Source organism: Pelodiscus sinensis, chromosome 13 (genome assembly GCF_049634645.1).
Source record: "Pelodiscus sinensis isolate JC-2024 chromosome 13, ASM4963464v1, whole genome shotgun sequence".
NCBI classification, from domain to species: Eukaryota; Metazoa; Chordata; order Testudines; family Trionychidae; genus Pelodiscus; species Pelodiscus sinensis.
Window position 1 is genome coordinate 19,892,810 of NC_134723.1, and position 22,052 is coordinate 19,914,861.

At 43.1% G+C, this 22,052-nt stretch overlaps 1 protein-coding gene across 1 annotated transcript in view; it reads left to right on the forward strand.

The window, feature by feature from the left end:
* The window catches only part of EFNB1 (ephrin B1), a 134,071-nt gene that overhangs the window by 86,210 nt on the left and 25,809 nt on the right, over nt 1-22,052 (forward strand). The gene's annotated exons all lie outside the window — the stretch shown is intronic.

The window sequence follows — 22,052 nt, forward strand, 5'->3', positions numbered from 1 at the left end:
GTGCTCAAGCTCATCTTGCCTTTTCATTGCTGTAGGAGGAAACACCCCTATCCCTCTTTACATATGATTCCTACTGATCTGCCCTGAGGAAGCAGGAAGTTTCATTCCATGGGTTGACTTTTTTATCTGTAAGGGTGCTGCAGTCACCTCATCTCCTGCAGCCAATTTGGGTTCATTGTGCCATGTCTGGATTCTGTTAGCAGCTGAGCTTTTCTTTCTTCTTTCGTCTCTCCTGTGGATTCTCCTGAACCTTACTGTTTCCACTCAACTTGGTGTACTGTACTAACCCAATAGCAAGACAGCAGGAAAAGGGCACAGCAACCCCGCCACAACTCATCTGTCACCTCATGCATCATTTGCTCCCTGTTTGCTTGCTTGCTGTCACGTGCTTCTAACTTGCCAATCAGCAGCCTGCACCAAAGGTCAGCCTGCTGTGCCAGAGTTGAGCTCAGACACATGTAATTGGGCACATCTTATTCAGCGGGGGTGGGGGGGCAGAGTCTACTAGAGCAACATTAACTGTAGGCTGCATGTACAGCAATTGACTGGCTCAGTAACTGCCTTAGTGGTAAAAACATGCTTATAGACCCTTGTGGGGCTGTGCTGCTCATCGTAGCTAGCGAGATCCAAATCTTCATGTAGTGTCTGCATTTTGCTGTGGGTTAAACTGAATGGAACCTGGTCTCCAGAGAGCAGCAGTACAGATGGGCTCAGGCGACAAGATTCAGAGCCAGACACAGATTTTTAGACAAACCCACTCTTTGGGGACTGTATGAATCTAGATTTGCTTAGGCTTATCTCTAATTCTTGGTGGGATCAGAGGCTGGAGTTGGAACTTACAGAAAGTTGGCACCCTTGATGTGATTAGCAAACAGTAACTGAACTGATTGTTTGAATGTGCAGTGTGATATCTTTGCAGCAGTGATTTGTTCTAGGCCTGAAACAGTTCTTTTACAGCCAGCTCATTATGGTTTACTTTTGAGGAAGAATTCAAAGTTGGGGGTGGATGAAACCAGATGGTGGCAAGTCAGTGTCACCACTTGTTTTGATCAGCCTTCCTCAGTCTCCCCTGAGAATGAGGGAATCATTAGAGGATATACCCCTCTCTCCCACAACACTACACTTTTTGGGTGAGGCTCAGGGTTTGGGAGTCAGTGATAAGATTCAGTTGCTCTTGCCCTTTGTCTGTTATAAGGATTCCAAGAAGACTCAAGGGTTTTTGGCAACAATGAGAGAAACACCTTTGAAACAAGGTGTACTTGGTCCAGAGATGACAGCATTGAGATCTGCCCTTTCTAACGTTTTCTTCAGCAGAGTAGCCTGTCACTTGACTCCCAGACTAATTTCACTTTCACTCCTAGCTGTACATTCTAGACTAGAATTGTGGTTCCATTTTTCACCTGAAGTTAATGTCCCTGCCCACCCACTCACACCTGCCCGTACTTGATTCACACACTTTTAAATTCCCAGCCATTACTTGTTCCTGGAAGATGATGATAGAGCCATGAATGGTGAATCGAAAACTCATTCGGGAGGCCCTTCATGGCAGCCAGCCACTGCTGCTACATCCTCTGAGTCCAAACTCAGATTGCTGTCTCCAGCACGGTGGTTGTCAATCTCAACTAGGTCACACCTCGGTCCTTTCCAAGGCTTCTCAGCCAAAGGAAGATCTGATTGAGCTGCTAGTTTCCCTACAGTGGGCAAAAGAGAGGGGGAGGCAAGGGAACTACAGGCAGTCCCCGGGTTACGTACAAGATAGGGACTGTAGGTTTGTTCTTAAGTTGAATCTGTATGTAAGTCGGAACTGGCGTCCAGATTCAGCGGCTGCTGAAACTGACCGCCAGTTCTGACTTACATACAGAATCAACTTAAGAACTCCAGGTGTCCCCAAGTCAGCTGCTGCTGAAACTGATCAGCGGCTGATTCCAGGAAGCCCAGGGCAGAGCAACTCTGCCTCGGGCTTCCTGTAGTCAGCGCTGGTCAGTTTCAGCAGAAGCTGACTTGGGGATGCCTGGGGCAGAGCAGCTGGGGTGCTGCTGGGTTGCTCCAGTAGCGCCGCTCCTCGGTGCTACTGGACCAACCCAGCAGCACCCCATCTGCTCTGCCCCAGGCATCCTGATTCAGCCGCTGCTGAAACTGACCAGCAGCGGCTGAATCAGGACCTGGGGCAGAGCAGCTGGGGTGCTGCCGGGTTGGTCCAGTAGTGCCCAGAGCGGCGCTGCAGGACCAATCGGCAGCGCCCCAGCTGCTCTGCCCCAGGGTCCAAAACAAAAGCCTGGTCTGCTGGGGGGGCACACTAGCTGCGCCCCCCCCCCCCCCCCAGCAGATCAGGGACACGGGGAGCAGAGCCGCAGCGGCAGTGGGGTGCCGCACCTCTGAGGCTTTGCTCTGGCAAAGTCTCAGAGGCGCGGGACCCGCCGCGGCTGCTGCTTCAGTCCCGGTGCCTGTGGTCTGCTGGGGACGGTCCCCAGCAGACCACAGGCACCGGGACTGAAGCCACAGCCGCGGCGGGTTCCCGCGCTTCTGAGGCTTTGCTCTGGCAAAGCCTCAGAAGCGCGGGAACCCGCCCAGTGCCCCTGGTCTGCTGGAGACGGTCTCCAGCAGACATGGGGCACCGGAGCAGCTTACGAACGGGGCTTTCTCGCCCCGGAGCTCGCAGGTAGCAATCCGCCACCTCGACCTCCGGGGCGAGAGAGCCCCGTTTGTAAGTGCGGATCCGACATAAGTCGGATCCGCGTAAGTCGGGGACTGCCTGTAAATGCAAAGGAATGAGTCAGCCTTTCATATCCCAGACAAACATCTTGAAGTACTCGGTCACTGGTTTTTCCATGTTAAGGGTCACTGCAGGTCAAGTTCAAGCAGAAGTCGACTCTTCAAACTAATGAGGATTGAAAGCAGGGGTCCCAACCGGGGCTCTGTGTTACACCCCATGGGACATCAGGGATTCCTGTACCAGAGCTAACTCGCAGTTCTGAGCAAGAAACCCACCAACCTCTGTAACTGGGGGGGGGGGGGGGAGCCTGGATGGCAATTCATTCACCAGAACTGGCCCACTAGCTCCATGGTTCCCAAATATTTTAGTTACCACAGCTCCTTTATAGATATTTAAAAGTTGATGGCTCCTGAGAGCTAAATGCTGTTTAATGGAGTGAATGTTAAATTCAGGTGTTCAGGACAATAGATTTGAGTGGGACATTAGAGTTTTGATGATTTTGCAACTTTATTTAACTATGTACAATTTATATTATCTAATCTAATCCATGTTTCTAAAACTGTAATTTGAAAATATGAATTGTTTGGCATGTTCAGACACAGCCTAAGATTTTTTTTTAGTGAGAACAGGCCTGTCTGAAACTGCATAGTAGAGAAATGTTTAGTTGAATCTCTAATGATGCTAGACATCAAATCATTTTTCAAGTTTAAATGATTTCTCAGTTTCACTTTCACAGAAATTGTTGCTGAAAATAAGAGACTCTGAGATAACTGAAGTGAAGGAAGCAGCACTTTCATTGCCTTATCACTGTGGTGTTTTTACTTTCCTTTAACGTAAATCTAGAATTCCTGGTTTGTTAAATTTGAAAACTTAGTTTTCGGTGTATTAGCGTTTGGCAATTCTAAAATTTTCTTCAGCCAAGATACTTGAGTTTGAAATGGAATTAGCTGCTGCTACTATGGTTTTCAAATCCAATTGACCTCTGATGGTTCATGTTCAACTTCAGGAAAATAATGAACAAAATGGGAACACAATCCAAACACATTAATAAATATTTGGCCTGTAATAGAATTTTTAAGACTTTCACCTTGATCTTTATAACAAGTCTGGTAACACTGAAAACATTTGGAGTAACTTGTTTCTTGTCACAGAAACACAGTTTCTTTATTAATCCTCTAATTTTTCTCATTGATAACTTTAAGATGTGAATATTCCTACTTTGACATGTTAGGTTTGCCAAATGTCCACCAGGTAAGCTAACAAGTCTAGGAGTCCACATTTCATATGTAACCTTCAGGGCTTATTTTCTCAAGGAAGAAAATCATGATTTTTCTCATGTAATTCAAAGACATGTTGTAACACTTTTCCATGTGATAACCACATGATTTCACTGTGAAACAGGATCAGAGTGTGATCAGAGTCCATTTCTTTGCATAGCATATTAAAACATATTCAGTACCTCGGGGTTTTGTAAAACTGACACATTTATTAACTGTGTCCAAGGTTTTCTGTACTACTTGGATGCCGCAGCTTGTCCACATTGCTGCTGGTGCCACTTTACTCATGCTGCAATGCCACTGTTCTTTCTGATCCTGGCTATCCCCCATGAGTGCATTGTCCACTGCAAATCTGAAGATTTTTAATTTTTCCTCGCAAGTGTTTGGGTTGGCCTTTCTTTGCAAAACAATTGTATTTAAGCTATTATACCTGCTTTGACTATACACAAACTGAGCATTGTTGGCTGTTAGTGCATTCATTTAGGTTCAGGGCAAAACATTTACTCTTCTTAATTTACTCTTTCAGCTGGTCCTGGGCATTTTCTGCATGGTCATCAGTGCATCACTGGAATTATTATTTGACATACACTAGTTTTTAGTATCATTGTTGCTTATTCCACAGTCATAATGTTACATATTTTGTTGGTGCTGAAAATAGATTGGTCTTTCAGATAATGTGTAAGGACTACAATTTAAGATGCTTCTAAGGAGCAGTTGCTTCTTTAGATCTGAATTTTTTTGCCACTTGATTTCTTCTCCTTTCTGAAGGAAAACATTGCAGGCTTTGTTTATGAATTCTGGATGTTTGCTCTCTAAATGTTTCAGTTTTTCTGGCTTTATACTTTTTCTTTCACTATCCTTTGAAAAAGAAATGGCACATTGTTGTTGGAGACTTTTTGCTACAATATTGAGAAGCAAAAATCCAAACACAGCTATCAATGTATTGTATACTTTTGTTTCTTTTCTGTTTAACTTCATTAAAATCATCTTCAGTCAGTCATTGGTTACTTGGTAAAAATTGTTCCATTATAAAGAAAAGATGCATTGTCTGTCCCTAAGCCTCCTTCTCCTGTCTGCTAGAGCAGGAACATAGCTGTGTTCTGTGCTTTAGCAGGCGCCTTTCAGTACAGACATTTCTCACAGACTGCTTTCCTCAGTGAGAAGTCTCCCTGCCCAAGGCCCCCCTGCAGGAATAGAGACCGTAGAGAGTGCCCCCAGTACCCACAGCAGTAGAATAAGATGCAGACCCATAGGTAAGATGCAGGTGATTTTTAAGCCTAATTAATAGTTTCTAATTAGAAAAAACAAACAGCATATTGATAATTTTTTTCTGAGATGCTCTTGGTTCCTCCAGGGAGTCGTACCGTAGTTTGGAAGCATTGCACTAGCTTAACATCTTGTGCTCCCAAAATCAGAACTAATAAATGCTTTGATTTCTATTCTCCGCTACTGATCCTTTCCAGACTCTCAAAGGAAAATGCTCTTGCTCTTAATACTTTCAGATTTAATGAGAAGAAATCAAAGACTGGGGCTGGTTCATATATTTTCTCTCTCCTTTATTTTTCTCCTTTATTTTGGGGGGAGGAAAATGCAGATTTGTGGTTCTGGATTTCACAAGTTCAAGGAATTTACTGAATGTTTCATATCACACAGCATTTTGCTTAAATCTTTTACCTCTTGTTCTAAATGGCTTTTTTCAAAAACAGTAATAGAAAAGCATACTGCAAAAATATAAACACTGCTCTTGAAGGAGGAATAGCTTTGTGCTTGTCTGCCATCTTGCAGGCTGGAACCGCCTTTGCTCTGCCAACACATCTGTAGCACTCCAACTCTTTCAGACCTGGGACTCTCTGCAGCTCTGCCAATATCTCTCCCCCCTGACCTGCAGCATCACCTGTTCCTATTGTAGTCCGCTAATAATCTGAGCACATACATCAGTCAGGAAATAGGCTCAAGCTGCCTCACCTAGCTAGAGTCTTACCCAAGATTGGAATAATGTATCAAAGAAAAAACTGCTGTGCTGCTTTTTACCAAGGTCTGGGATGGTCCCAAAGACCTTTATAAAATCAGGCATTACCTGTAAGTACCAGTGGTAAATATAGTTTTCTGTCGTCTTGATCTATTCCTTCATATCCTAGTAACTCACATCCAATACAAGAGCTTTCTAGTAATAGAGAAATGTTGCAGAGTGTATGGGAATTAGGGGGCAAAGTCTCTCAGTGGAAGTGAGATATTGCCAGTGCCTCAGAATCCTGTTTAAAGGGCCTGTGCTTAATGTGCTATTTCCCCCTCTCCAAGAGCCTTTAGTGGGTGAGTTAAGGAATATGGGAAAGTCCTAAGCCTGATACCTCTCTGCCCTGGCTCAGACCATTTCTGACTTTAATTTCTCTTGACTTCTCAACTCTTTGAAGCAGCCTCCTCGGCTCCAGGATTGTGTCTGCTGTGAACTGACCTCTGGCCCCTGGGTGGGCTGAAGATGCTCCTGTGATCTAGCTGTACCTTATGCCAAGAAGCCCCAGGAACTCTCACTGCTAAGGAATAAAATAGCCAAAAAAACAAAGTCAAAAGTCTCCCATGCAGACCACACACATGTTCTCTCTCTGTCTGTTTCTCTTTTTTTTTTCTTTCCCAAACTTGCCTTGAGACACAAAAGGTTTTTTCTTCCTTTTCATTTACTAGCAGCTTTAAGCCTTAGGGAAGCTGTGTTCAAACGGAAAGGAGCATGGACAGCAGCATGACGTGGGCTGCCCAGACATTGGATTCCCAAGGCCAGCTGGAAAATCTTCGCCATTGGAGCGAGATAGCTTCCTGGGGTTCATCCTCATTCAGTGGCTGCTCCCCCTTCTTTTCCCCCTTCACAGCCACATTGGATATGCCAAGCTTCGTTTAGGGCCACTTTCATCATCTGGGGGCTCTGCCTCAGCTCTGGGTTTAGACTACTTAGCAATCAAAAAGCCTTTTGAAAGCTAACATAACCTCTCCCCATCCCCTCGGACTCCCAGCGCCAAGCCCTTGAATGCCATTTAAAGGCTTTCATTAAAAGCATCTTTTCTCCAAGAGTTAGGCAGAGAAGAAGATTCCTCTCCTGATCCCTTTCTGAAAGAATAAGTCATGAGAACCCTCGCCTGCATGTCCCAACTTTGGCCAAAGTCTCCTTGAGGTTGCCACAGGACAGTAGCACTTTGAGATGAGCATCTTTGCTTCAGCCTATAGCACTAGAACCATGAAAACAAACAGAAAACAGGGATTTTTTTAAAAAATCCATTTTGTTCTGTAAGTGCTTCAGTAAGCAGATGGTACAATGTTTCTGCATGGAAAGGGTATCGAGTTTATGGAATGTTAGTGTTCTATTTTTATTTGTTTTTTGTTTTTTGTTGAGTGTGAAAGGGGGCATACAGTTGTTAACACCTGCAGACAAGTGGCAAGTTCCCAACAACTGTTGTGGGAAGCTGCCTTGGTAGGAAGTCCTTTGTTGTATTGAGCCCTGGCAAGTTACCCTAGTTTCCACAGGGCAGTAATGTGCGACTTCTGTAGTCTGACTTCTCTAGTCATTGGTCAATACTTCTAGCAGATAGCTTTTAAAGAAGAGTTGAAAGGTGTGACCCACAGTGGCTGTGATTACTCCCTCCCATCCCTCCTGGTCCTAAATAATGGAGTAGCAAACAGCCCCTACCCTGCAAATGTTTGGTATGACATTTTGGAAGCCAGCAGTGGAGTTAGTCTTCTGGAGGAGACTAAGGCAACTACTAATGCTTTGGTTTACACATGGAGTACACAATCTAGTTTGGGAGACTCTATTGCACAGCATAGTAGAGATCACTCTTAAGAACTTGTATATTCAGTCTAAATTTTGTCTTGTTAACTCCAGCCTACTTCATCTACTTGCATCCCAGTATACCCTACATAGTTTCCTCTCCTCTTTCGTATTTACTCCCTTCAGATATGTGTAGACTCTTATGGCTTCCTCTCTAATAGACAACTAGACAGCTTTCCAGTTTTAGTTCTTTTAATATTTCTGTACAACTTGCTCCGGGTCTTGATTATTTTTGCTGCTTCTCTAAACTAGCTCCAGTTTGGAAATCTCTCAGGTTTATGAAGTGCCCAGAGATAAATGTGTGAATTCAGTTGCATTGTCACCAAAGCTAGAGAGAGAGAGGAACTGCTAACTCCATCCCATGAAGGAGATGTATCCCAGTGTCTTTGTGGATACAACCCAAGAACATATTGGCTTTATCATATGCAGTGCTAGAGAAAGCGGCGAGGAGTCTTGTGGCACCTTACAGACTAACCAAAGTGTTGGAGCATAAGCTTTCGTGGGCAAAGACCCACTTCGTCAGATGCATGTAGTGGAAATTTCCAGAGGCAGGTATAAATATGCAGGCCAGAATCAGGCTGGAGATGACTAGGTGGATCCAATCAGAGAGGATGAGGTCCACTTCTAGTAGCTGATCTGGAGGTGTGAATACCAAGAGAGGAGAAGCTGCTTTTGTAGTTAGCGAGCCATTCACAGTCTTTGTTTAATCCTGAGTTAATTGTGTCAAACTTGAAGATGAACTGTAGCTCAGCAGTTTCTCTTTGAAGTCTGGTCTTGAAGTTTTTTTGCTACAGGATGGCTACCTTTAGATCTACAATTGTGTGTCCAGGAAGATTGAAGTGTTCCCCTACAGGTTTTTGTATGTTGCCATTCCTAATATCTGATTTGTGTCCATTTATTCTTTTACGTAGGGACTGTCCAGTTTGGCCAATGTATATAACAGAGGGGCATTGTTGGCAAATGATGGCATATATTATGTTAGTAGATGTGCAGGAGAATTAACCAGTGACGGTATGGCTGATCTGGTTAGGACCTGTGATGGTGTTGCTGGTGTATATATGTGGACAGAGTTGGCACCGAGGTTTGTTGCATGGATTGGTTCCTGAGTTAGTTATTATGGTGTGATGGATAGTTGCTAGTAAGAATGTGCGTCAGGTTGGCGGGTTGTCTGTGGGCAAGGACTGGCCTGCCTCCCAAGACCTGTGAAAGTGAGGATCATTGTCCAGGATGGGCTGTAGATCACTAATGATGCATTGGAGAGGTTTTAGGTAGGGAGATGGTCTAGATGACCTGTCCTTTTGTATGCACTTGGCATACAGGGCATCCCTGTTATACGTCGCCCTCGTAGATGTCAGTTCCACACTAACATCACTGATGCTTATAGAAACTGTTGTATTAGAAGTCCTCCCATTCTCTGCTTTTATGTTGTGCAAAAAAAAAAAGACCAATTCGCACAAACGAAGACAGCCACAGGAAAAAAATTTCCTGCTTTCTGTTGTATGGCCACTTTTTTTTTTTTTTAATGTATACCTATCTCATAGATCTGGAAGGGACCTCAAGAGGTCATTGGATCCAGTACCATCCCCGACCGATTTGCCCCAGATCCCTAAATGGACCCCTCAAAGATTGAGCTCACAACCCTGGGTTTATCGGGCCAATGGACATATAGGCTATGTCTACACTGGCATGATTTTCTGAAAATGCTTTTAACGGAAAAGTTTTCCGTTAAAAGCATTTTTGGAAAAGCGCGTCTAGATTGGTAGGACGCTTTTCTGGAAAAGCACTTTTTGCGGAAAAGCGTCCATGACCAATCTAGACGTGCTTTTCCGCAGAAAAGCCCCGATCGCCATTTTCGCGATCGGGGCTTTTTTGTGGAAAACAGCACTATGCTGTCTACACTGGCCCTTTTGTGCAAAAGTCTTTTGGAAAAAGACTTTTGCCTGAACGGGAGCAGCATAGTATTTCCGGAGAAGCACTGATGATTTTACATGAGATCGTCAGTGCTTTTCCGGAAATTCAAGTGGCCAGTGTAGACAGCTGGCAGGCTGCTGATTTTCTGGAAAAACTTGCCAGTCTAGACAGCCATAGTGGGGATGCCCTGTACGCTCAGGGAAGCGAGATAGAAATATCAAATACTCTTACTGAAACGTTCCAACATAATGCTGCTTTCATCATCGGAATCCAGAACAGTAATACCCCATAACCAAAAGACGACAAAACAAAGCATGCTGCTTTATTAGGCGAAGAAATACAGCTCACCCCACCTTGCTTGAGCCTAGGTTGTCTGCAAACCTGACTGAGTACTAGAGCTTGCAAGTGGAGCCAGGAAAAATCCCAAAGCATTTAAAGGTGATAGCTTACAATTTGGATAATTTTCAATGTACTACATCTGTTTAGTTTGTAATGTCTCTTAGCTTTGGAAGTATTTGTTTAAATTGTTTTCTACTATCACTCTTTCCGTATTATAGGTGATTTCTGGAGGAATTGTGCTTGGGCTATGTACAGAGAGTCAGACAGTTCTGCTCTGATGCAGGCTTCTGTTAGCCTTGGAAAGTAGCAAAGTTTTTCTTTATCCAATACTTGAGTTCGGGATTATATTGTTTTAGAAGTATTAGCTTCATTCCCCCAGGTTAAACCTTCTAGCCCTTATATATGAATGTCCTAAGTACTTATATATTTGTCCTTAGTGGAGTTTACAGCTCTTCTCAATTTAGTATCAATCATGAATATAAAATAATGTGACTTATCTTCTCTTGCTTTGGTTCACAAGGTTTTAATCAGCTCCTTTAGAATATTAGGATGTGGTTCATCCAGAAAAAACTCATTATGTTAACATTTTCTTGGTTTATTTATTTACCTGTTTTTAATCAATAGCTAATCCATAAACATCTTACTTCTCTTAACTCTTTTAGCTACCACAAACACATTCTTCTTTTATGCTTCCCTGCTCTTTTCCCCCTGTAAGACTTAACTAATTTTGTATTCTAGTTCAGTTGCCTCCACTCGTTTGTTTTCCCATAAGTGTTGGGAGTGTTTTCCCAAATTTTAAACCTGCCCTTTGGGAAGTCACTTGGGTCATTCTTTTTTTTTTCCCCCAGACAAATTGTAGTCTGTCTTGATAATGTCCTAATATCTCCCGATCTTCTGCACTTTTACATTTCAGTATTACTACTCATCATATCTCTCACTAAATAGTTTAATTTATCCCAGATTTGCCATTCTGGAAAAAAGATACAAAATGAAGCAATGCAGAGAGATCCATCCTTTCCTGTGGTGATGTCAATGATAAAAGTGGCTCTCAGTCACTAGTACCAATCTTTCATATTATTCTCAATTGTTTCTTCCTTATCTGTATTCATCTGCAGTGGTTTCTTCTGTGGTTGGAATCTCTGGAGTACATTGTAGTCGTACCTTAAACACCTTTCAGGTATGTTTGGTTGTTACAGAACAGAGACCGCTGGCTGGGTAGTTAAAATTCTCCATGATGGTAGCATTGCAGCTTTGAGTACTTCTAGAATTAGCCCAGGAGTGTTTGTTCCTGTTTTTTACAGCCCTGATTTTCATATGCTTTTTGTTTTAATTTCTTGTCATAATGAAAACATCACAATGCTTCCATTCTCTTTCTGAATTGTCAGTATTTTTTCACTCAAGTATGTGTTCTCTGCTTCCTCTTCCTCAAGAAATCTACACTTATGTGTGGTGCTGGAGAGGAGCAAAAGGAAGTGGTACAGGTAGGCATCACTGATATAGGGAAAGGTAGGGAGAGGTGCCCTGGAAGTGAAATATAGGCTGCTAAAATGCTTCCTGTTCCACATGCAGAGTCAGTTAGGCAAGGTCTCAATGAGTAAATGAGACTTTGCTGTTTGAAAGGCGAGATTTAGGTTTATTAGGAACTGGGGAACCTTTTGGAAAAGAAGCCAACAGGAAAGACAGGTGCCACCTTAAACCAAAGTGGAATCAGATTTTTGGCATGTAAAATTGAAATCAGGTGTTGAGGGAAAACATCAGGTATGGAGAAGCACAGGCTCCAGGTAGACACAGGGAGGATTTATTGCAGGCAATATTCCTATTTCTTTATCCTTCTAAAGAAGTGAGGATAGACACTGATAATGTACAGGTAGGAGATGAAGAGAAGCAGTTAAATGAAAAAGTGTGAGAAGACAATTACAAAATTTGTCAATATTTAGCTAAGTGCAAGACACCTAAATACAGAGATGGTTAACTTCAGTGCCTAGTACTGTATTAAGTGAGGATATTGTTATGATAGGCATCCCAGAAATGTGGTGGAATGCTGGTAATCAAGAGGACGTGGTAATACCAGGGTACAAAATGTATAGGAATGACTGAGTAGGTTGTGCTGTTGGAAAAGTATGGTTTCTCTCTCACGGAGCCAAAGTCAAATATAGTATAAATCTTAAATGAATCAAACCGTAGCTTAGAATCTCCATGAATAAAAAGTATATGATTGAATAAGAGCATAGTTGTGAGACTACTACCCACCGTGTCACAAGGAAGGTGACAGTGATTATGAAATGCTCAGGGTTATTAGAGAGGCCACAAAAACAGAAAATGCAATAATAATGAGGGATTTCATCTATTCCCAAATTGATTGTGAACAAGCTCCCTCCGCACAGGGTGCAGAGATGATATTTCTAGATACCATTATTGACTGCTTCTTGCCAGCGGCTAGTTCTGGAACCCTCAAGGGGAGAAGCAATTCTTGATTCAGTCCTAAGTGGAGCACAGGATCTGGGCCAGGAGGTGAATCTATCTGGCCATAATGTAATTAAATTGAACGTTGTTTGATGTGGGGTGGGGAATACCAATGAAGGCCACTACAGTAGCATTTAACTTCAAAAAGAGGAACTGTACAAAAACAAGCTAATTAAACGGAAATTGAAAAGAACAGCCTTAGAAGTGAAATGCCTACAAGCTGCACAGAAAGCTTTAAAAACCCAATACAGTTTGAGCCTTGTGTGTACTGCACATGAAAAACAAAAACCAAACCCCAAACAAACAGTAGGAGGGACAAAAAAAAAAAAAAAAAAAAAAGCCACTGTGGTTAAACAGTGTAGAAGTGGTGAGGACAAAAAGCTATCTTTAAAAATTGAAAGTGAAATAGATAGGAGCATAAGCTCTGACAAGTCAAGTTTAAAAGTATAATTACGCAAGCCAAAAAAGAAGTTGAAAAGCAGCTAGCAGGAGACACATAAACTAGCAGCAAAACATTTTTAGTACTTCAGAAGCAGGAGGCCTGCCAAACAATCAGTGGGGCCACTGGATGATCAGGCTGCTAAAAGAGCCCTCAAGGAAGGCAGGGCCATTGTGGAGAAGCTAAAGGAATTTTTTTGTATAGCTCTGCACTGCTGAGGTTATGAGGGACAGCCATATCGGAACCATTCTTTTTGGGTGACAAATCTGGGGAACTGTCCCATATTGAGGTGTCATTAGAGGTGGTTTTGGAACAAATTGCTAAACAGTAGTAAGTCTCTAAGTCAGTTCTGAAGGAACTTAAGTATGACGTTGCAGTTACTAACTGTGGTATGTAATCTGTTGCTTAAATCAACCTTTGTATCGGATGACAGGAGGTTAGCTAATGTAACACTGATTTTTTTTTTTTTTTAAAGGCTCTAGAGGCAATCCTGGAAATACAGGCAACTTAGCCTGAATTCAGTATCAGGCAAACTGGTTGAAGCAACAGTAAAAGAATAGAATTATCAGACAGATAAATGAACATGATACATTGGGAAGAGTCAACACAGGTTTTGTAAAGGGAAATCATATGCCTCACCAATTATTAAAATTCATAGAGGAGGTCAATAAGCACATAGATAAGAGTGATCCAGTGCATATAGTGTACTTGGACTTTCAGAAAAGCCTTTGATAAAAGCCCTCATCAAATGCTTTTTTGCAAAGTAGTCAGTCATAGGATAAGAAAGAAGGTCCTCTCATGAATCAGTAAATGCTTAAAATGCTTGGTAAGAAACCAAGAGCAGGAGTAAATGCTCAGTTTTCACATGGAGAGAGGTAAATAATGGGGTGTCCCAAGGACATGTACTGGAACCAGTGCTTTTCACCACAGTAGTCCTGTGGCACCTTAGGGTACGTCTAGACTACATCCCTCTTTCGACAGAGGGATGTAAATTAGGCACTTTGAAATTGCAAATGAAGCCAGGATTTGAATTTCCTGTGCATAATTTGTATAGTTGCATCATGGCACTCTTTCGAAAAAGTGCTATTTTGAAAGTAAAACTGCAGTCTAGACGCAGTTCTTTCGAAAATAGAAGCCTTTTTTAAAAGGTCCTGTAAACCTCATTTTTCAAAAGAATCGCATCTAGATTGCGGTTTTACTTTTGAAATAGTGCTTTTTCGAAAAAGCACCATGATGCAATCATGCAAATGAAGCGTGGGAAATTCAAATCCCGGCTTCATTTGCAATTTTGAAGTGCCTAATTTACATCCCTCTGTCGAAAGAGGGATGTAGTCTAGACACACCCTTAGAGACTAACAAATATATAGGTTTTACTCACAAAAGCTCATCCTATATATTTGTTAGTCTCAAAGGTGTCACAGGACTACTCATTGTTTTTAAAGTTACAGACTAACATGACTACTCCTCTGAAACTGAAAAAAGAGGTAAATAATAAACTTGGAAAGTTTGCATATGATACCAGATAACTCAATATAGTTAAGCCCAAAGTAGGGATATAAGGGTATGTCTACACTACCACCCTAGTTCGAACTAGGGTGGTTAATGTAGTCATTCGAAGTTGCAAATGAAGCCCAGGATTTAAATATCCCGGGCTTGATTTGCATCTTGCAGGGCGCCGCCATTTTTAAATCCCCGTTAGTGCGGACTCCGTGCCCGCAGCTACACGCAGAACGGAGTAGGTAGTTCAAATTAGGCTTTCTAATTCGAAGTACCGGTACACCTCGTTCTACATTGTAACAGTTTTCCTTGCTTGTTTCCCCATGCTTATTGCATGCGTGTACGTACCTTTATGTACACACGTACGGTACTCTTCATTTTCTGTTCCACAACAATTTGTCTGATATGTGGGAGCTCCGTGCCAGATTAGTTAAATTAAAAGCTTCTCATTTTTCCAAAAGGTGGAAGTGCTTGGAGTCTATTGTTAGGAGTGAAGTAAACTTCTGTAAATAAAACCCAGCTAAACAGCTTGACTATAGGAGATTAGTACACTATTGAAGTTCAGAGTAATCTAAAGTTACTCTGAAGGTGCTGTAATATTATGTGAATCAAAACCTCTTCTATGAATTAATAGCACCATCAGTTGGTTTTCAGTATGGGTTTGTCTTTGTTAGTGCTTGGGGCCAGAGGGACCTCTCCATGTAATTTCAGTTTTTTCTCTAAGTTCCTGAAACTGTTCTTGATTTACTTGAATTGTGCTGTACTAGTGGTCATTTCCATAAGGTGTTCTACCACTGAGCATTTTTCCAGATACCTCAGGATATTCACAGCCCTTACAGTGTTCTGATACCTGGGAGATGACATTGTTTTCTTATTCACCTCGCAATGGGGTCACTATTGCTACTCCCTTTATTCCCAGCAGGTGGTAGTCCAGAGAGTAGGGTGTGAGCAGTATCTGTGTGGTGTTGACCGGATGGACCTGCAGCCTTCCCAGACCCATCAGGAGCCGCAAGAAGGGAGGGAGTAATGGAGCATTGGCTATAGGAAGCTTTCAGCTTCTCATCTCCCTAAGGAGATGCTATGATTAAATGTGTTGGAGTGCACAATCTATTGTTATGAAGACAAATGGCCTATGATAGTGTCTGTCTCAGAATTTCAAAGCCTATGCACTGGATGTGTCAAACCCAAATAATGGCTGTTAAATGACACATGGTTACTTGTCTTGGAGGCTTGTCTGAAGACCGTGACCAGAGTAAATGTGATTTTATCGAGCCCTGTCCCTTAAGCCTCTGCCTCTTTTCTCTTCTCCTCCTCCCTCCTGACCTTTCCAGTTCAGAGTTGTCCCTGTACAGCCCCTGGCAGCTGATCTTGGAGCTCAGCCTTTTATAGCACTAATAGGGATGAAAACCCCTATCAGAAAGGGCCTGTGTCTCTGCACCCAACCAGGAGGTAAATACTCAGAACTTTGATCTACTACTTGGAAAGGAAAGGAGGCTTCTGCACAGAACAGCATAAATGGTAATGGCACCATGTTTTTAACTCCTTAGGAGTTGGGCACATTTGACTTCATTTTCACCAGCCCTTTCCTGCTCTTACCTTTTGCTCTCAGGAGAAGCTTTTTTTTTTTCAGTGTAAGATTTGTATGAAATAAGTGAAATTCCTGGTGGGAAAACCTCTCTTCCTGAGTCCACAATGTTTGGTGCAGTTCTAATGAGAGAAAAAACTAACTAGATTCAGTGATGGGCACAGCCTTTCTCTGCTCACTCTGTAGCTTCAGTACCATAAAGAGAAAACGCTTCCAACTTGAAGCTGGGGTTCATTGTAGACCAAGCTGCTGATTTCTTCCATTAGGTAGAAAAATATAATTTAGTGTTCATGACAGCTGAAATGACTCACAGTACTTTACTGTAGTTAGGAATAATGCATCAGATAGGTACTATGCAAACTTTAGCCACTTACCTCTGATAGTCTCTCCCCTGCTATTCAGTCATGAGTTTTGACTCAGGTCTGCACCTCATTCATGTAGACAGCTACTTGGTTTGCCATAACTTAGCCACAGAGACTGATAGATATGGACTTCTCAGAGAACTTCCATTCTTAAGTGCTGCCCTCCTTGTTCCCAGCACCTGGTCACTCTAGTTCCTTTAGCCCTCCTGGTTCTAGCCCTTTCTTGTCCTATGTGTCTATCATCTCTTCATCTTCTGGGGACTTGTGTCAGTACAGACAGCCCTTTCTTGGTGTATCTGGTATGATCTATCCGAGTAGGGCTGGACTCTCTAAGAAGTTTGTCAGAAAAGCTGCCCTCTATCAGAGGAATCTGTTTGTCCGGCAACTTTACCAGAATAAGATTGTTCTCTTCCAAACCTTCTATTCTATGCCAAATCCATTTAGACTTAATTAACATGTTAACTGGCTAGTTTTAACTGTACATTAAGATGACTAACCTCTTCCCCAGCCTCATTTCACAAAGTGACACAACACCCTAACAAGCATTCTGATTCTTATCCTCACAACCAACTTGTTTAGTTTCACCACCCTCAGTGCGCACATCTAGTTTCTCAGAATCACAGTCAAAGGCCCAGCCTTAACCCAGACCTCAAAATGTCTTTATATAGAAATGGCATGCTTTACAATAAGTTGATCTGCTGAGACCCTCATCTTTCTGGGCTGCGTCTAGATTGGCATGATTTTCCGGAAATGCTTTTAACGGAAAAGTTTTCCGTTAAAAGCATTTTCGGAACAGAGCGTCTAGATTGGCATGGACGCTTTTCCGCAAAAGCACTTTTTGCGGGAAAGCATCAGTGCCAATCTAGACGTGCTTTTCCGCAAAAAAGCCCCGATTGCCATTTTTGCGATCGGGGCTTTTTTGCGGAAAACAAATCTGAGCTGTCTATACTGGCCCTTTTGCGCAAAAGCTTTGCGCAAAAGGGACTTTTGCCTGAATGGGAGCAGAATAGTATTTCCGCAAGAAGCACTGATTTCTTACAGTAGGAAGTCAGTGCATTCGCGGAAATTCAAGCGGCCAGTGTCGACAGCCGGCAAGTTTTTCCGGAAAAGCAGCTGATTTTCAGAAAAACTGGCCAGTCTAGACACAGCCCTGTGGTTTGTTTTAAGGGTGCATGTGTGTGATTTAGGGAAATTGTATGTGTGCCTTGTGTGTGATTGCATGTTGAAACTGAAAGGGTGGCAGGGGACTGAGGAGTCTTATCACATTTGGAGGCTGATATCAATGTTAATATGATTTGTGAGGAAATAAAAAGAAGCTGACCAAAATGAGTAAGGTCTATGAACTGTGCTTTGAAATTCTCTCAAACTGCATGAGTATCCTGGGGAAGATTCTCTAGTGTGGGTGCTTTGCCTTTAAAAGCTTATCTTTCTTGAGCGAATTAGTCCTCCTTGCTTTTTGAAGTTTCTTTGCCCTAGCAGTTGTGATTTTTTTTCTCCTGCTGCTGTGTAATGACTGTGCTCTTTGATCCAGGTTGAGGCTCAGAGCTGGTATTAATAAAACTAATTGAGCCCCAGTTATGGCAGCAATGGCTGAATGCAGGGACAACAAGATGAATTGACTGATTGGCTGAAGGACTCCCCACATTCCACTGAAAGTGAGCACAAGAATTGGGGTGGTTAGGGCCTCCTTCCCATAAAATATATACAACATGTTCTGGAGTTCTTCTGATTGACCAAAAGAGAGAAGGGAAGATTTTTGTGGGGCTTCAAATATTAATTCTGGGAAAAAAGCAGCCTGTCTCCTCTGTTGTGTCTCCCACTTTCTCTTGCTTTTCAGACACACAAATGGCAAGTGAGTTAGTACTGTTCAGGATAAGTACACCCCAGGAACTTTAGGGCTGATTAAAGAGAACAATTCCAGAACACATAAAACAAAGTGAAGAGGGCAAGTGGGTTGTTGACTCCATGCCAATGTAGAATGCCCAGAGTGCTCCCTAGGGGGAGAGTTCTCAGCTGCCGTTTTATTTAGTTTCTCCAAGGGCCAACTCACAGTCCCTCACAAACAAGAAAATAATGCCTTGGTGCTTTAGCAGTCAAATATCGGACCGATTCACCCTCGGAGTAAATACACTCATCATGCTTATTCGGCCTCTGTCCTCCTTTCCCTCTTTTTGGGATCCAGTATGTTGTAGATGTTACTCTATAATGCATTAAAGTATAAACAGAACATTGCATTGCAGGGAGGATGTGAACCATACACTCATCCTGCTCTGCCAGCGCAGGGGTTCATCCTGGCGAGCTGCATGTGTCCCAAATTAGGAGATTACCAACTCTTCCCTTGAGCAATGGCTCTTCAAATAAATCTCATTGCCACTAAGTGGTTCTTGATATTCATACAAAAATTTCCCTTTAATTATAATTGGAATCCTTCTCATTGTATCCCCTACCTCCTAATTCCATTCCCCTCTCATGGTTTACACCCTTCAGAGAACTGCATACCTTTTCGCCTTTATTTGTCACTTAGCCAAGCTAGACAGACTCTAGCTCTGTGCTCTTTGGACATAAATCAGTTTCTCCAGCCCCCTGATAATTCTGGTTGTTTTCTGAACACCCTCCAGTTTGTTGGTATCTGTCCAATAATGAGGTGGCCAGACCAAGCCCAGTATTGCAGCTGCAGTCTCAGAGGGGAGTGTCTCTCATGGTATGTCTGCATTTCCTTCTATGCAGGCTTTTAACATTAAAGTGCACAAAGAGCAGTCATTAGCCCTAATAGAGGGGGGGGTGAAAGTGCCCCCACGTGAATCTTTCTGTTCCCTTAATAGCAAATTTCTTATTCACTGTCTTAGATGCTTTGCTACCTAACCCGAGAGATTTACACCCTGTGCAAACTCAGTTAATGTTTTCCTTCTCTTCTGGTCCCTGTGGGGCCCACAAATGACTCTGGCAGAGCATCAGGTAGAGTATTATATGGCACTTTATTCTGACATATAACTGCTCAGGGCCACCACAGAGCTTTTGTGAATAACCTTTCCCTTTAGTTAATGTCTCCTGTTGTTGTTGGATTTTTTTCCTTTAAAAAAGACAATGAAGGTTTTAGTTTTGTGCCCTATTCCCAGTAGTGATTTAAAATGAATGGGTATGTACAGTGCTTCTAGGGATAGCCAGGCAAAGGTTACAGGGACTCCTCAAGGCCTTTCTTGCCCCAGCCTCATGGACTTCTTTCCCCTGCATTGAGTGTTGCTAAGGTCTTGAGTTTGAACAAAGACCCGATTAAAAGAACCTTTTGGCTTTAATGGGAGTATAAGCAGTGTAGCTGTTTCTCTTGATTAGGGTTGGATCTAACAAGTCTCCATTGAAACTGTTGCTGGGAAATTGGGATTTTGGTTAAACCAGAATATTTATGAAGTGTCTGCTTTCCAGACCAAAGATCAGTTTTTCACCAGAAAATCAAAGAGCCAAAACTAGAAATATTTTGATGTGCCGTGCCGTGCTGCTCTGGTGCCTCCTAAATTACCTCTTGTTCATCTTTTTTTTCTATAGGCCAGGCTCCTGGTTAGACTAGAACTCCCACTACGTATTGAGAGCTATGGTCCAACAAGGGAGTTTAGCACGTAGAAGAGAACGGGAGAGTGAGGAATATCTAATGTTAAGGCTCAGAAATCAAAAATATGAAAATTTAGAAACTTTGAATATTTTGGTATAAAATTCACTCAGTTTGTGGCTAATTCTAAAATTCTGATAAGTCTGAATTATGGTATGCATGTAACATAGAACAGCAATAGAACATACCAGCTATCAGCAATGTGACAGTTAATGTTGTATGAGAACCCCAGCATTTTGAATTTTCTGACTTCCTTGTACATCCATTTACAATAACATTACACTAATGGTTACTTTTGCATTTCATTCCTTTGTTTTATAAGAGGCAGTGAAATAAAATTTTACCCAGTTTATTCCAGTACTTTTAGGAATCTCTTCAAAATTTATCTCAACTAACTTTAATGTAAGTTCGGCTAATGTGATGTATTGCAGCCTGCTGAAGCTGTAAATGTAAGGTGGAAAGCCTGGATTCTTAATAGTGTAAAGCCAATGATATGTTCTTGATTGTCTAACCCTTGCCATTTCCATTACTCTCAGATCAAAGCTTTTCCCAAGAAAGGGAGATGCAATTTTTTATGAAGCAGTCTCTCAAATGAAAAGAGTGGGAACCCTGTTTGTTGGACTATGTGGGCAAGTCATTGACAGTCATGCCACAGCAGTGTTCTCCAACTTTTTTAAGCACAAGATCACATTTTGAATTTCAGTGCAATATAAGATCTATCTCAAAGGAAGTCATCTGCCCCACTCACTTCATTCCCCCTCCCTCCATTGCTCACTCTCCTCCTCCCCCCCTACACACACTTTCACTGGGCAGGGGCAGGGGGTTGGGATGTGGACTCCGGGCTGTAACCAAGTGTTGGAGGGGCTCTAGGCTGAGTCTGGGGTGGGGGTTGCAGTGCAAGGTGTGGGCTCATGGAGGAGGCTGGGGAATGGGGTGAATGCAGAGGAGGAGTTCTGGCTCAGGAGCAGCGGGTTGGAGTATTGGGGTCAGGGTGCAGGGGGTTGATGTGAGTGAGGGGCTCAGGGCAGAGGCAGGAGGTTGGAGTGCAGAGGGGAGTTGAGTGCTGGGGCCAGAGGATTGGGATATGGGGCATGGGCTCTGGCTGGGCACACCTTACCCCAAGCAACTCCCAGGGCAGTGGGGCCAAGGCAAGCTCCCTGTCTGCTCTGACCCTGCACTGCTCCTAGAAGTGACCACCATGTCTGGCAGTGGCTCCTGGAGGGAGGCAAGGAGCTCCATGTACGTCCCCTACAGTTCCCATTGGCTGCAGTTCCCCAGTCCCAGCCAGTGGGACCTGCAGGAGCAATGACTATCTGCAGAGGAGGGCAGCATGCAGGTACCCCTAATCCCCTCACCCTCCAAGGGGTCACAGGGACATGCCAGCCACTTCTGGGAGTGGCGTAGACCCAGAGCAGGTAGGGTGCGTGCCTTAGCCCCGCTGTGCTGCTGGACTATTAGCAACCAGTCTCCCAATTTGGCTGCATGGGTCTCTGGGAGGTTGAGCCCAGAGATTGATCATGGAATCTGTCAGTGGATCACAGTCTACTGGATGGTGACCACTGCACTAGAGGAATGAGCGTGCCTTGATCCCCCTGTTATTGGGGAATGAACTTGGTACAACTGTCTCTTCCTTCTCCATTTAGAATTCATTGATTTCTGTGAAAACATTAGAGAGAACCTCCTTCAACCCTAACTGGAATCTGTACTGCAGTAATATTGGGTCATCTCCTAGTCACCTTGATCAGAGAGCCCAAGCTGGGGAGGCGCACCTCTCACCTCAGATACACGCCTGAAGAACTGGCTCTGATTCTGGATAGTTGAGGACTGGATGGAATTGAACTATTTGGAAATAGTGGAGGCAGCAGAAGTCAACTTGCGTTTTCGTTCCTTAGCACAGGATAAGGCTTTACTCTGTCCTTGAACTGCAGGTCTTCTCCAGGCTGCCTAGAGGCAGTTCATCTCCATACATCATAACAGGTAGGCAAGTTTAACTCCCTGTTTGAGAGGTGCCTGTAAGGACACCCAGGAATGGTGCAGTAGTAGCTTCTTGC